At 40.0% G+C, this 14,290-nt stretch overlaps 1 protein-coding gene across 1 annotated transcript in view; it reads left to right on the forward strand.

Moving 5' to 3' along the window:
* LOC147544218 (protein NUCLEAR FUSION DEFECTIVE 4-like) overlaps window positions 1–14,290 on the forward strand; it is a 103,748-nt gene that overhangs the window by 71,741 nt on the left and 17,717 nt on the right. The gene's annotated exons all lie outside the window — the stretch shown is intronic.

The raw sequence follows: 14,290 nt of genomic DNA on the forward strand, positions 1-14,290 counted from the left end.
TCTCACATGGGTTAAGTCTCTACTAATGATTAATCTAGTTTTCTCATAACATTCTACTCTTTCACTACATAACACTCACAAGGCTAGTGTATAAACAACCTCAAGACTAGAAATTCGTGGAAAAACCTTTAGCAAAAGGATAGTACGACCAACTAGACTCTATAACTATTAACAATAAAAAATAACAAGACTCGCCTTTTGAATCCAAAGAATTTTAAATTTTGAACCCTTTTGAATTTTTGAAATAAGGACTTTGCAAAAATTTCAATCCCCTGTCCCAAAACTTAAACCGAACATTGTCCTCAATGTTCTGAAGACTATGCAAAAATAATAAGATGAAGGGAATGATATTACCAGATTCCAACGTCGACCTAAACATGGGTTGCCTCCCAGAAAGTGCTAAGTTTAACGTCTTCAACCAGACTATATAGATGACTCAAAAATAGAAAGAATTGTACCTACTAGATTACAAATGTGTCACTATCTATAAACCAATAAGAGGAACATCTGTGGATCCACCTAAAACCCAAAATTTTCAATGAACGATAGTCTGACATTTGAGTAATTCAGTGATAGTGTAAGTGAGACTATCAAGAAGGATGGGTAATCCCCAAACTTAGACGACAATAAGGTCATTAAGTTTGGCAATGCACTAGAAAGAGTGGTTCAAAATCTGCACATGGTTTAGAGTGACAAAATGCAAAGTAATCTGGAGGACCATCAACTACTCCCAGACTTAAACTAAAGGTCACTACAACAAGTAATTTGGGTTCTTCCAAAGGAATAACCCGGCTATCTGACTCAAACTCCGTAGATGTCGGTTTAGATAAACCTTTTATACCTTCTTTTATCGCGATGTAATTTGGGTCCTTGAAGAATTCTATACCTTCTCCAAAGTCAAGCGAGTCAATGGTCCCATTTAACAAATTGATTGACTATGATCATCATCCTTAAGCGAGTCAGACGACTTCAAATCGTCTTCAACTCTAGCAACCTCTTCATTTTGGTCTGAAGGGATTTCAACTTTGGTACTATGAGAGGATATTTCAATATTGGGCTCCATCATTTCTGAGATTTTAGGCTCAATAATGACGTTTTCAGGAGAATTATACTCTTCTGAAATCATATTTGTAGGGTTATGGTGTCTCCTATTGTTCTAAGCAGAATCTCAGACATCTAATGTCTAACACTAGTATCCCCAGGATATGCATAAGCTAAATATGAACTAAGTGGTTTAGAGATTTAACTTAATCACTAATTCCCACACAGTAATATGATTGCTTTCTCGAAGACGAAGAGCTCCAATTGTATCTCTTCTACTTGAGACACCGAAGCAATCGACTTGATCTTCCGCCTTCAAGTTAGCTACAACTTCTCGGGAGTTAGACGAAGAACACCTTCTTCTTTAGATTAGATATTTAGTTGGGGACTATCTATCTTTTTCTCTTTACTTGATGTTGTAAAGATAGAAATCTCTCTGAGAATTTTCCACCCCTATTTCTGTTATAATGAGGCCCTTATATATAATTCTTAAAGTCAAAGTCCAACCCTGATTAGGTTTCCTAATTGCCACAGAACTAGATTTTAGGGTTTCTGAAGGAGATGTCCTTCGACCAAAGATGTAATGCGAGCAATTTGTCGGATAGGACAATTGATGAAGAATATCATCAAGTCCAGATGATTTAGGGATCGTAGTGTTTAGCTAGAAACCAACTACGATAGTCGAATCGCAAAGCAATTCGCGGCTAACTTCGTCCGGATCCTACAACGGGCTACACTAAGAGTGTCAACTTGATCGGAAGATATGACTAAAGGGATGAGACATATATGGATGGGTAAAACCCAAAGTATGTCCCTAAGGCCTAAAGGAAGTTTGGATAAAGATAGTACGAAAGGGCCGAATAAGGGTTATTTGGGTCGGGCACCTAAAAGGGGTTTTTAGGCCCATTATAGGGGTCAGCCTTGCTTGGCCGAGAAGCCTAAGGGGACCGGCCAGATCTACCCTTTTAGGCCATATCTTGGCCGGCCCAAGGCAAGGAAAGAAGGAAATAGAAACTAGTTTCTATTTCCGACCATTTCCTTAATCTTATTCAAAAGAGACTTTTTAGGAAACCTAATTAGGGTTGTACTCTAACTTAGGGTTCTATATAATGTCTCTTGGGACTTGAATAAGGTGTGGATTTTTCTCAAGAAGCTTTCAATCTCTACAACATCAAGTAGACAAAGAAAGAGAGATAACTCCCAAAACTATCTATCGAGTCAAAAGAAGAAGTGTTCTTCAATCTAAACACCATTGGTGTTCTAGCTAGCATAAAGGTTGGAGATCAAGGTGATTACTCAGTGTCCCAAGTAGAGGAGCTACAATTGGAGCTTTTGGTCTTCTCAAAAGCGATTGGAAAGGTTCGAGGGAAAACTAGCGATTAAGGTAATCTCTAACTCTAAATTTATTATTAGCGTATGCATGAGATCTTGTGGATACTAGTGTTAGACATATAAGATGTCCGAGATTCCACTACCAACACTAGGAGACACCATAATCCAACAGTGGCATTAGAGCCTCTTGCACATAGCTAATTTTGGCTAAGTTTCATACCAATCTATACTTGTTTTGATAGTTAGATGTATTTAAAGGTGTTTTAGACTTGAATTTTTTTAGTTTGAATGTGATTTAAAGTTATTCAAATTGATTTTCAAAGTTGATGATTGAAAAGAGTTTCAAAAGATTCGATTTTGATTGATTTCGTTACTTAAAAGTGTTTTCAAAGAATCGAATTTCATTGATTTTAGAAATCATTTTGGAATCAAAAGTTGGTGTTTTTAGAAGTATCTAAAATTTGGAACAACAGCTTGGAGAAGCAAAAGAAAAAAATTGGAAGTTGCAAGGAGATGCAACATTTAGAAGTTGCTAAAACTAGTCGGGAAGCGTCTAGGACGGGTCCGGGCAGTCGCGTGCTGGTCTCGGCCTTCCTGGTCGAGACCGTTCTGGACTTAGAGTCTGGAACGTGCAAAACCCAGGTCTTGGTCGCGTACTAGACGCGACCAAGTCAAACGAAGGTCGTCTCGGACAAGTTTGAGACGGGTGCACGCGTCGTCGCGTCCAGGTTGCTTCCACCAGACGCGTCAGGGAGGCTCTAGGCATCACAGTATTGGACCGAGATGGCCTAGGACCTCGGCAATGGGCCAGACGCGTCTAAGACGGCCTTGGATGTCTCGGTCTTGGCCGAGACATCCTAGACGCGTCTGGTCCAAAGGCAAGCGTCCTGGCCTAGTGTCACGACGCGTCCGATTCTCAGGTCGAGACTCACATGCGTCTGGCCTATGTCCAGACGCATCTAGTCTCAGCGAGACCGTGCTAGACGCGGCCCAAACTCTCGGCTTTGAGCCAAACCTTGTTAGGGTCGAACCTATGCACGACCTAGGCTTCTTTAGCCCGGACCAACTTGTTGGGCCTTGGCTAAGGAACGTTCCGAGCCACTCCGAGATTGACCTAGGTCTGTGGGCTGAAATTTTACGGGTCTTGATCCGAGTGGGAGTTTTTCGACAAAAAAGTCCAAATTTTCTCCCAGTTCCACCCAAATTTTACCAAAATTATTTTGGGTCACCCGAAGGTCCGAAAAGGTTTTTCTTAAAATTGATTTTGGAAATCATTAAAAGTCAAACTAATTTTTCAAAATTGACATGGGCCCTCAAAAGGCCCAAACGAATTTTTTTCTTAAACTTGATTTTGGAAATCGTAAAAGATAAAAAACGGAAATCGTAAAAGATAAAAAACGGAGAAGTTTCCTCCCTTTAGACTCGTGGAGTCCAAACTTGCTTATACACTTTGAGATCCGTAATCGGCTGAGATCTCTAAAGATATTTCGGGATTAAGTCGGTAGATTGCTAATGCGCTTCTGCCTTCTCATTTTTGGGCGTAAGGCATCGACCGAACATACGTGGACCCCCTCATTCCTTCAGTGACCCAGGGTTGATCTGTTCATGTCGAGGGTGTAACAGGGCTGGTTCCTCTAGCCGACCTCCTAGTTAGAGGATTGCGTAGTGGATCGTCAAGGATTCAGCTGTCCTGCTGCCTTAAGCTGGGTTGACTCGTTAGACGTCAGGTCTGATCTTGACCCTTTGACGCCAGTCAACGTCTGGACATTTTATACATCATCAGATTCCATTTCTGATCTTTTGGCTCCATGCTAACTTCAGAGTTAGGTTCCGTCAAAGCTTTGCGCAGGTCCACGACTTATTGTCTTCTATCAGCAAGATCTCAATCTTTTAAACTAGATAAGCCATTATGACCTAATAGGGGTTGTGAACAACAAGTGTGATATTCTCAACTCTTTGGGACACTTTCAACTACTTGAGAGTTCTCCTTTTCTTGCGAATCTAATTCGTCTTGTGCGGTAGGTAAAATTAGAGTTCGTCTAACTTTACCTTTTATTCCTTCCTCTTGAAATTTATTCATTCCTTTATGAACCACAAGTTACTGATCATAACAGTTTGTTGCTCTTTATCGAAGTTTTTGATGTATACTATTCTCTAACTTATTTTCCTTGAATAATAACAATTATAAGGAAGATACCACTACGAGCAACAACAACTTTGTTCTCTGATTTTTCGGAGAAACCCCATGTTTCTTGTGCCCTATAACTCACGAATAAAATTGCGTCAAATTTGCTAATTTTGTGCCCTATAAACTCCTTTACATAGAGTCAGCTTTCTAAGGCTCTATGAGAAGACAATATTGGAACTCTTTCCCATTTTACATCCTCATGAAGTCTTTTCAGCTTTAGACAAAGTGTGGTTAAATGACAAAACAACCATATCTAGACTATCCCAAAAGGTACTCGGAAGACGGGCCTAAATCCATCATTGATTGAACCATGCCTAATAGAGTTTGATCACTCCAACTGGACCCACCATCCATTGATTGAACCATGGTTATCAAATCCTTGACTCAGAATTTCACCATTCTAATCCAATCGGATGGCTTAAATTTTCTTGCTAAGGTGATTCGTTACTTCGTTTTGATCTTTTTCAAACAATTTGGACTTAACTTTATGACTTGTACGTTTCCATACTTCCTAAGTTATCAGGATACATTTTGAAGTATCTTTCGTCAGCTCCTGCAAGTAAACTTATAGGTCTGTATAACCAAGTATGTGTCCCAATAGATTAGTCGTCCCTTATCCCTTTCTGAAAAGGAAGACTTTGCCATTTGGTCCTTAAGACAATGTCCACAGTCCACATGTGACTTATGATTAAAAATTGTAGAAAGTGTCTTGAATATGGGTTGATATCGAACTCGGCTGTAGTTTCCGTCTTGAATACGGGTTAATATCGGATTTAGAGAGAGAGACGGTGAGGCGGTGGGATTAGGGTTTTAGTGGCTATATAAACTAAAACCCTAAGGAGATATCAGCAGCACAATCTCATGAATCTCTTGTGTAACTTGTTTTCTTATCGTAGTGGAAATCATCGAGTCGTTCTCGTCGCGGAGTACGTCTCACCAACCGAATCACGTAAATCTCTGTGTTCTGTTCTTGATTGTTCTTTATTTCCTATTGCTTATCTTGTATTACTTGTGTTTGTCATAGAAACCCCCATTCGGTCATAACAAACTGGTATCAGAGCTTGTGTTTTGAGGTTTCTGTGATGGGGAAATACGAGATAGAGAAGTTTTATGGAAGTAACGATTTTAATTTTTGGAAGATTAAGATACGAGCAGTATTAGTTCAACAGGGTGTGCTGAAGACGTTGAATGGGAAGGTTGGAGTTGCTTAATCACTTCAGAAGCAGAGAAAGAAGATTTCATGGTCAGATTCTACTCTGTTTGAGCAATGAGGTCTTGCGGGAAGTAGCGACAAAAACTACAGCCGGTGGGCTATACAATAAGCTGAAGACAAGGTATATGACGAAATCTCTAACTAATCGTTTGTATCTAAAGAAGAAATTATTTAGTTTACAGATGTTAGAAGGGAAATCGTTTGAAAGACCATATGGTTGAACTCAAGCGAGTATTATTAGATTTGGCAAATATAGATGTCAAATTCGAAAAAGAAGATAAGGCAATACTATTGCTTGCATCCCTGCCACCATCATATGAGGGCTTTGTTGATTCTTTTATGTCTGGTAAACCAACTACAACCTTTGAGGATGTTAAAGCAGCATTGAACTCGAAGGAGTTGAGACGAAGGTCAATGGAAGAAAGTGTATGGACCAAAATATGTCACCAGGAGTGCCCCAAGAAATTCACTATTGATGGGCTTACTCGGTGACCAAGCCCATGAACTAATGGCTAATGGCCCGACCCATATATCTTCAGGCACCCCGAAGCGAAGCGAAAGTAAAAAGCACTTCCTGCCCTGTAGGAAGAGGTCTGCTGATGAGACATGAAAATGTCCCATCTGAATTTCTTAACTCGGGTTAGTTAGTCTATTTCGAGCAGTTACTCGGATGATTTGTATCTTTTCCTCTCTCAGGTGTCTTTTATGGAGTTCAGTGTGAAAACGGATAAAAACAAGAGAAAGACGCACGAGGGGCATTTTGGTCATTTATTGAGTTTGGTGATTTTTCCACGTCTATATTCGGATGAGAAGTAGAGCACAAGACGAACCCAATGGCGAAAGCGGAAGTAAAATCGGAGTCCGGATGTGCAAGATAGCCCAAGTCAAAGTTTGGTCAAAGTACGTTGACCAAAGTAAAACAATGGACCCATAGACACGTGGCGCTGATCAGAGCCGCGATTTCTTCATCTGAGGGCTACACTCGGGCATTGCGAGTGTATCCCAGGGTCCATTGGAATGAAAGATCCAGTATAGCCGCGATGAAAAGACTACCGTACATCAGCGAGCATCTAACGGTCAGAAATCTCTCCGCGCACAAGGCTTCATCTAAAAGGCGGCATCGCAATCACATTCATACACCGGAGGTTTACTGTAACAGGCTCACTTAAGAACCGAAATCAAATCACCAGAATCGTGGAACTCCCATTTCTTTCTCTTTCTCTCACGTTTAGAGCATCTTCAATGCAAAACTTAAAAGAAACTCTAAAAATCCTATGCGTCAAGATTCAAATGTCAATCTCTAATTTTTCACTTTCATATTTGTCAAGATTGAGATTCTTTATTCAAAGGACTTCTCCAATGCAACACTCTAAAACTCCAGAATTACATATCTGGCATTGTCTTTTTCAATAAAATATATGAAAATGTTGAGTTGGCACTTAGAGATATCACAAGTGGACACTCTAGAAATGGAGTGTCCTCTTGAGATATCTCCATTCCACCCTCGACACGTCATCTTGGAGATTTGTATTGAGATTTGCAATGGAGATGAATTTTAAGATAAAAACTCTAAAAGTCCTACGTGGCACTCAAAATATCTAAGATCGAGATTTGCACTGGAGATGCTCTTATCTTTCTCAAATATATATTTTTGGAGGAAGAGAAATCGAACAGTGACAACTGGATATAGCTGGCGATAAAGATTTAGGAAGAAGATTGGATTTGATTGAAGAAAATATTTTTCAGAGAGAGATAGCTCTTGACAGTAAGGTTATCTCTATCTTTTCTTCTTACTCAAGAATCTAGGCATTATAAAAAGGAGAAAAGTAGAGAGCTAGAAACAGCTCGGTTGGGGGATGACTTCTCTTAAGATCGACCAGAAAAGAAAGATTAGAGAGTGAGTGAGTGAGATGAATATAGGGGACTCACGGCTAAGAAAAAACTAAAACAAGAGAGTTATCTTATTTTTCTTCTCTCTTCAATCAACTCGGATTAATATTATTACTGTTATTTTTCTTACTCCTTGTTTGAGATTACAGATTGTAGAGAGAGAGATTGTAAACAGAGAAAGAAATAGAGAGATTACAGATTGTAGAGAGAGAAAAAAACAAGAGTGATTTTGTTATTTTTCGTGTTCTTATTGTACTGTTGTTATTAGTGAGGAATAAAAAACAGAAAGAGTGAAAAGAGGAAGAGAAAACAATAGAGAGAGAGAGAAAAAAAAAAAACAGTGGGGAAGAGGAGAAAATTCGTGGGAAAATAATTTTCCCACAGAGAAATCGTTTCCGGGAAGACGAGAAAATCGATTTCCTTAAGGCGCGTTTGGTTGCAAACGGGAAAATCAGCATGAAAAAGAATTTCCAGCGAGAAAAAGTTTAGTTCTTCTCCCTATTTCTCTTTTATTCTTTATAATTTAATCTCGTATTATGATTAGCGAACCATCTTATCTAGGGTTGATAACAAAACCATGTTTAATCTTTTAATCAGGGTTTTAACGAAAACATATCCCGGAATTAGGATAGTTCATTATCCGAAATTCTGAGTTATAGAAAGAGTGATTTAATTCGTCTAATTATTGGTTCTTAAACTGATTGTATGTGGTGAATTCAGAAACCCTAAGGTCTCTCCCCATTTGAGTTCATTTTCATTTCTGTTATTTTATTTCAATATTTTATTCATTTTCTTTTATCACCAAAACCACAAAACCAATTTCAAAACCAAAATTGTGTTACTTTCAAGTTTTAGATCGGGTTTGACTAGTCTCTAAGGATCGACCCCGGTCTTACCGGGAAATTTTTACTTGACGCCCGTATACTTGCGGGTGTTGACCTTTTAGGTAAACTTCTAGGCCCATCATCTTCCCTCGCCTCCTCATTAGGCTGAAATATGTAGCCGCTTCCAGCCCTGGAAGAAAAGGTATGCCCTTGCCTTCTCAGCAGACCTAAGTACGGAAGCACATCCAACCCTGTATAAAGAGGTATGCCCTCAACTCCTCCACGGACCTCCCATCGTATATCCGTAGGAGAGACGTTACAGTCATTCAAGATGACAATATTCGAGATATATCCGTTAGGGGGTTACGAAGTTTATATTAATGGTGACAACCAATGCGTTACCACCATAAAAGATGACAACTGATCATCATGCAACAATCGACCCAAGACACTATAAAATGACGGAACCAAAAATGATGCAGACCATCTAGTGATCGCTGAACTTATCCATATTCCACCGATATCACTATCATGCACTCTAATACCATCTGGTCATCACCTAAGACACTCTGCTACTTTCTCTCACTTATAGAGGGACCATCCGATCATCAACGAGCATACTGAGTGGTCACATAATACCTTTCTCTTTCCTGGGCGACCAAACAACCAAGGAAGGTCGACCATTACTTTCTCTCTTCTGGGCGACCAGACAACCAAGAGAGGTCGACCATTACTTTCTTTCTCCTGGGCGACCAGAAAACCAAGAAAGGTCGACCATTACTTTCTCTCTCCTGGGTGACCAGACAACCAAGAGAGGTCGACCATTACTTTCTCTTTCCTGGGAGACGTGACAACCAAGGAAGGTCGACCATTACTTTCTCTCTCCTGGGCGACCAGACAACCAAGGGAGGTCGACCATTACTTTCTCTCTCCTGGGCAACCAGACAATCAAGGGAGGTCGACCATTACTTTCTCTCTCCTGGACGACCAGACAACCAAAGGGGGTCGACCATTACTTTCTCTCTCTTGGGCGACCAGACAACCAAGAGAGGTCGACCATTACTTTCTCTCTCCTGGGCGACCAGACAACCAAGGGAGGTCGACTATTACTTTCTCTCTCCTGGGCGACGTGATAACCAAGGAAGGTCGACCATTACTTTCTTTCCCCTAGATGACCAGATGACCATGTTATCAAGGAAGGGAAACCTACCATTATCTCTCCTAACGATCAACGTAGGCAAGCTACTTTATCTCTCCTGGGGGTCAGGGCTTTCACATTTCACCCACATGAATATTTACTAGGTCAGACCTTAAAGCCTACCATTTTATTCACGGTTCATACCCTCGACCAAGACATACCTCACCAGGCCCGCCTTACTCAAGGACGGACCTCATAGGTTGTCGTAATCACTCTCCAATCAAGTTAGTCATCCGTAGAGAGCGAGCTCCGGCTACTCTACGAGACATGCCTAAACTCCGACCATTATCCAACCAACGGTAACATTCCAAGGACATCGTTCATGTACCCTTTACTTCTCTTGCAAGCTTACAAACTTGACCGTTAGAGCCCCCTGAAGGGAATTATACCCTTATACTAGTGTTTATAGCGGATAACGACATCTAATGTCTAACACTAGTATCCCCAATATCATCATGCAAAACTAGTAATTAACTAATAGGAAGATAGTAAATTACCTTAATCGCTATTTCCCTCGAGCTAGTTGAATAGATTAAAGAAGACCAAGAGCTTCAAACGTAACTCCTCTACTTGGGACATCGAACGGCGTATTTAATCTCCCTCCTTGAAAGCTCGCTAGCACTCCAATGGTGGTTTGATAATAAGAAAACCTTCTTCTTGCTTGACTAGAAGATAGCTTGGGAATTAGCTCACTTTCTCCTCTCTACTTGATGTGGTAGAGTAAGAAAGCTTAGAGAGAAATTCCACACCTTATTCTCTACCCTGAGAGTGTTTATATAGAACCCTAATGAGAATACACCTCCTCAAAGGTTTCCTAAAACACCCTTTAGAATAAGATTTAGGGAAATAGTCGAAAATAGCAATTAATGATATTTTCTCAATTCCCTACGGAGGAGGTGTCTAAACAACACGAAATTTTGCGTTCAAACTATTGGGTATGTCAGAAACTCACCATCCAAAATTCAGCCCATTCCGAGTCCCGGAAGTACCCGAACCGGCCTAGGCCCAAAACCCTTATTTCGGGCCTTTTTGCTATCTTTTGCCCAAATTCTATTTAGGCTTGTGACATATGCTTATGGGACATTCCCAATGTTATATCAAACTAACACTAGTCATATCATCCGATTAAATATCCATTCTTATGTGTAACCCGATGTTGGATCAGATCGAAGTTAGCCGTGAATTACTTCGTAATTCGACGATCGTAGTTGGTTTCTAGCTAAACACTACGACCCCTAAATCAATCGGACTTGATGATCTTCTTCATCAATTGTCCTAGCCAACATATTGCTCGCATTGCCATCTTGGTCGAAGGTCATCTTCTTCAACTCCTTCACCCCCTTAGGCTGGCACCAGCCCGGTGTCCCAAGGGACTTACGCTCACATGTGTTCTTGTCTCTTTTGTCACGGGTTAAGCCAAAGACGTCGTCAGTGCCCGCAAATATTAACAGGTGGAGGTTCGACTTCCGGTCAATGATCCAGTCCAGCTGACTTCTTGACCCGCGATTTCTTACCCTCACAAAAAACAACCCTGGAGATGGTTTGGTTGTAAGGGGAAGGATGTAATAGCTAGGCGATGGGAAGGGTTGGTCTAGCTCTAAATCAAAACCTAGGAAATACAGGTGCTTGAATTGTAAGAAGGATGGACACTTCAAAAAGAATTGTCCTGATCTTAGGAAAAAGCCAGGTGAGGCAGCAGTCATCGAAGAAGAAGATTATGGTAGTGTCTTGGCAATCAATGAAGAATGTGATGAAGCTATGGTTCTGGCGACCAATGCCTTCTTCGCTGAAGATAGGTGTGAAGGAGTTGAAGGAGATGTCCTTCGACCAAGGTGACAATGCGAACAATTTGTCGGATAGGACAATTGATGTGGAAGATCATCAAGTCCGATTGATTTAGGGATCGTAGAACTGTAGCTAGAGACCAACTATGATCAACGAATTACGAAGTAATTCGCGGCTAACTTCGATCGGATCCTACAACGGGTTACACATAAGAGTGTCAAATTGATCTAGGATATTACTAGTGGGAGTGAGATATAACAATGGGAATGTCCCATAAACATATCTCATAGGCCTAAAAAGGAATTAGGAAAAGATAGTACAAAAGGGCCAAAAACAGGGTTTTTGGACACCTCCTCATTAGGGAATTGAGAAAATATCAATAGTTGCTATTTCGAGGTGAGATTTCTGACATATCCAGTAGTATGCATGCAAAATTTCGTGGTGTTTGGACACCTCCTCATTAGGGAATTGAGAAAATATCAATAGTTGATATTTTCGACTATTTCCCTAAATCTTATTCTAAAGGGTGTTTTAGGAAACCTTTGAGGAGGTGTATTCTCATTACGGTTCCATATAAACACTTTAGGGAAGAGAATAAGGTGTGGAATTTCTCTCTAAGCTTTCTTACTCTACCATATCAAGTAGAGAGGAGAAAGTGAGCTAATTCCCATTAACTATCTATCTAGTCAAGAAGAAAGGAGTTCTTCTTCCAACCACCATTGGTGTGCTAGCTAAACAACAAGGTGGGAGATCAAGTTGATTGCTCGTGTCCCAAGTAGAGGAGCTACGCTTGAAGCTCTTGGTCTTCTCATAAGCAATTGGAAAGGTTCGAGGGAAAACTAGAGAATAAGGTATTTATCTTTCTAGTTTTATTTAGTATTATTATGGGCTTATGCATGTGATCCTGGGAATACTAGTGTAGACATTAGATGTCTTATTTCCGCTATAGACACTAGTAGAAGGGTGTAAATCTCAACAGTGGCGTCAGAGCCTCTTGCAATTAGCCTATCTTATCTAAGTTTTGGACCAATTCCATGCTTTTCTAGATAGATTATTGTGTTTAAAAGTGTTTTGAACACAAAATTTTGATTGATTTTGAATAAGATTCAAGTATTTGTCAAAAGATTTCAAAATTTGTTCTTGAAAAGATTTTCAAAAACCTAAAATTTTGATCCAAATTGGTTTGATTAAAAGAGTTGTTTTAAGTTTTTGGAAACTTGTGAAAAACAAAATTTGGAAATTTTAGAATTGTTCTAAAAAGAATTTGAGATATTTAGAAGTGTTTCAAATTTTGGAAATAGCAATTTAGAATTGCAACACAAAGAAAAAAGGAAACTATTGAGTCTATTTCTAGAAACATTATCTCTGTCTCAGAATTAGACAAAGAGGGATATCACCTATTAATAAAAAACTAGCGTTGTTCTTTATATAAAGGTGAAATGTTTTATACCTGTGCTAAGTTATACAACGGTCTCTATATTACGAATATTGAGAACGAAGTCTTTAACATAGAAACCAAAAGGCTACGGTCAGATGATTCGAATCCAGGTTACCTTTGGCATTGCCGTTTGGGTCACATTAACATGACACGCATGAAGAATCTCCATAAGCATGGACTTCTAGGTTCGTGTAATTTAGAATCATATGACACATGCGAATCATGTTTAATGGGTAAAATGACGAGGTCTTCTTTTAAAGGAAAAGGAGGTCGAGCCAAAGAACCTTTGGAACTCATACATACGGATGTATGCGGACCAATGAGTACACTGGCGAGAGGTAACTATGGCTACTTCATCACGTTCACGGATGACTTCACTCGTTATGGTTACATATACTTGATGAGGCATAAGTCTGAATCGTTTGACATGTTCAAACAATTTCAGAACGAAGTAGAGAATCAACTTGGCAAGAAAATAAAAGTCATTCGATCCGATCGAGGTGATGAATATTTGAGTCAAGAATTTGACGATCATCTTAGGAGTTGTGGTATAGTATCTCAACTCACTCCGCCAGGAACACCCCAGATGAATGGTGTTTCCGAAAGGAGAAATCGCACCTTGTTAGACATGGTTCGATCTATGATGAGTTTAGCAAATCTTCCAAACACGTTCTGGGGGTATGCTCTAGAAACGGCTGCTTTCACACTTAATCGAGCTCCGTCAAAAGCTGTAGAAAAGACGCCATATGAGTTATGGTTTGGAAAGGTTCCAAAGTTGTCTTTTCTCAAAGTCTGGGGATGCGAAGTTTATGTAAAACGTTTACAAGGAGATAAACTCGCACTCAAATCAGATAAAAGTCTCTTTGTGGGCTATCCAAAAGAGACAAGGGGTTACTACTTCTACCACGAATCTGAGAACAAAGTGTTTGTTGCTCGAGATGGTGTCTTTCTTGAAAAGGAATTCCTTTCCAAGCAGACAAGTGGGAGAAATGTAGATATCAATGAAATTTGATATGAGCAACAAATAAACACGGATATAGAGATATCAAGAGGTTCAGCGGCTCCTATCTATCCACAAAGCATGGAAGAGGAAAATGAGGTCGAGATAGAGAAACTCATGGAACCTCCCGCACAAGTCGAATTAAATTCGCAGGAGACATCTCAAATAGTTGAGAACACTCCAAAAGTTGCTCAGGCCCCTCGTAGATCTCAAAGGCTCCAGGAATTATCTCAGAAAACAGATGTCCTACTGTTAGAAGATAATGAGCCGAGTACCTACAACCAAGCTATGACGAGCCCCGACTCCGAAAAATGGCTAAAGGCCATGAGATCGGAAATGGATTCCATGTCAGAAAATCAAGTATGGGACTTGATCGATTTG

Source organism: Eschscholzia californica, unplaced genomic scaffold (assembly GCF_041429995.1).
Source record: "Eschscholzia californica isolate CP2 unplaced genomic scaffold, dmEscCali1.0.p SCAF_4, whole genome shotgun sequence".
Classification (NCBI taxonomy): domain Eukaryota; kingdom Viridiplantae; phylum Streptophyta; class Magnoliopsida; order Ranunculales; family Papaveraceae; genus Eschscholzia; species Eschscholzia californica.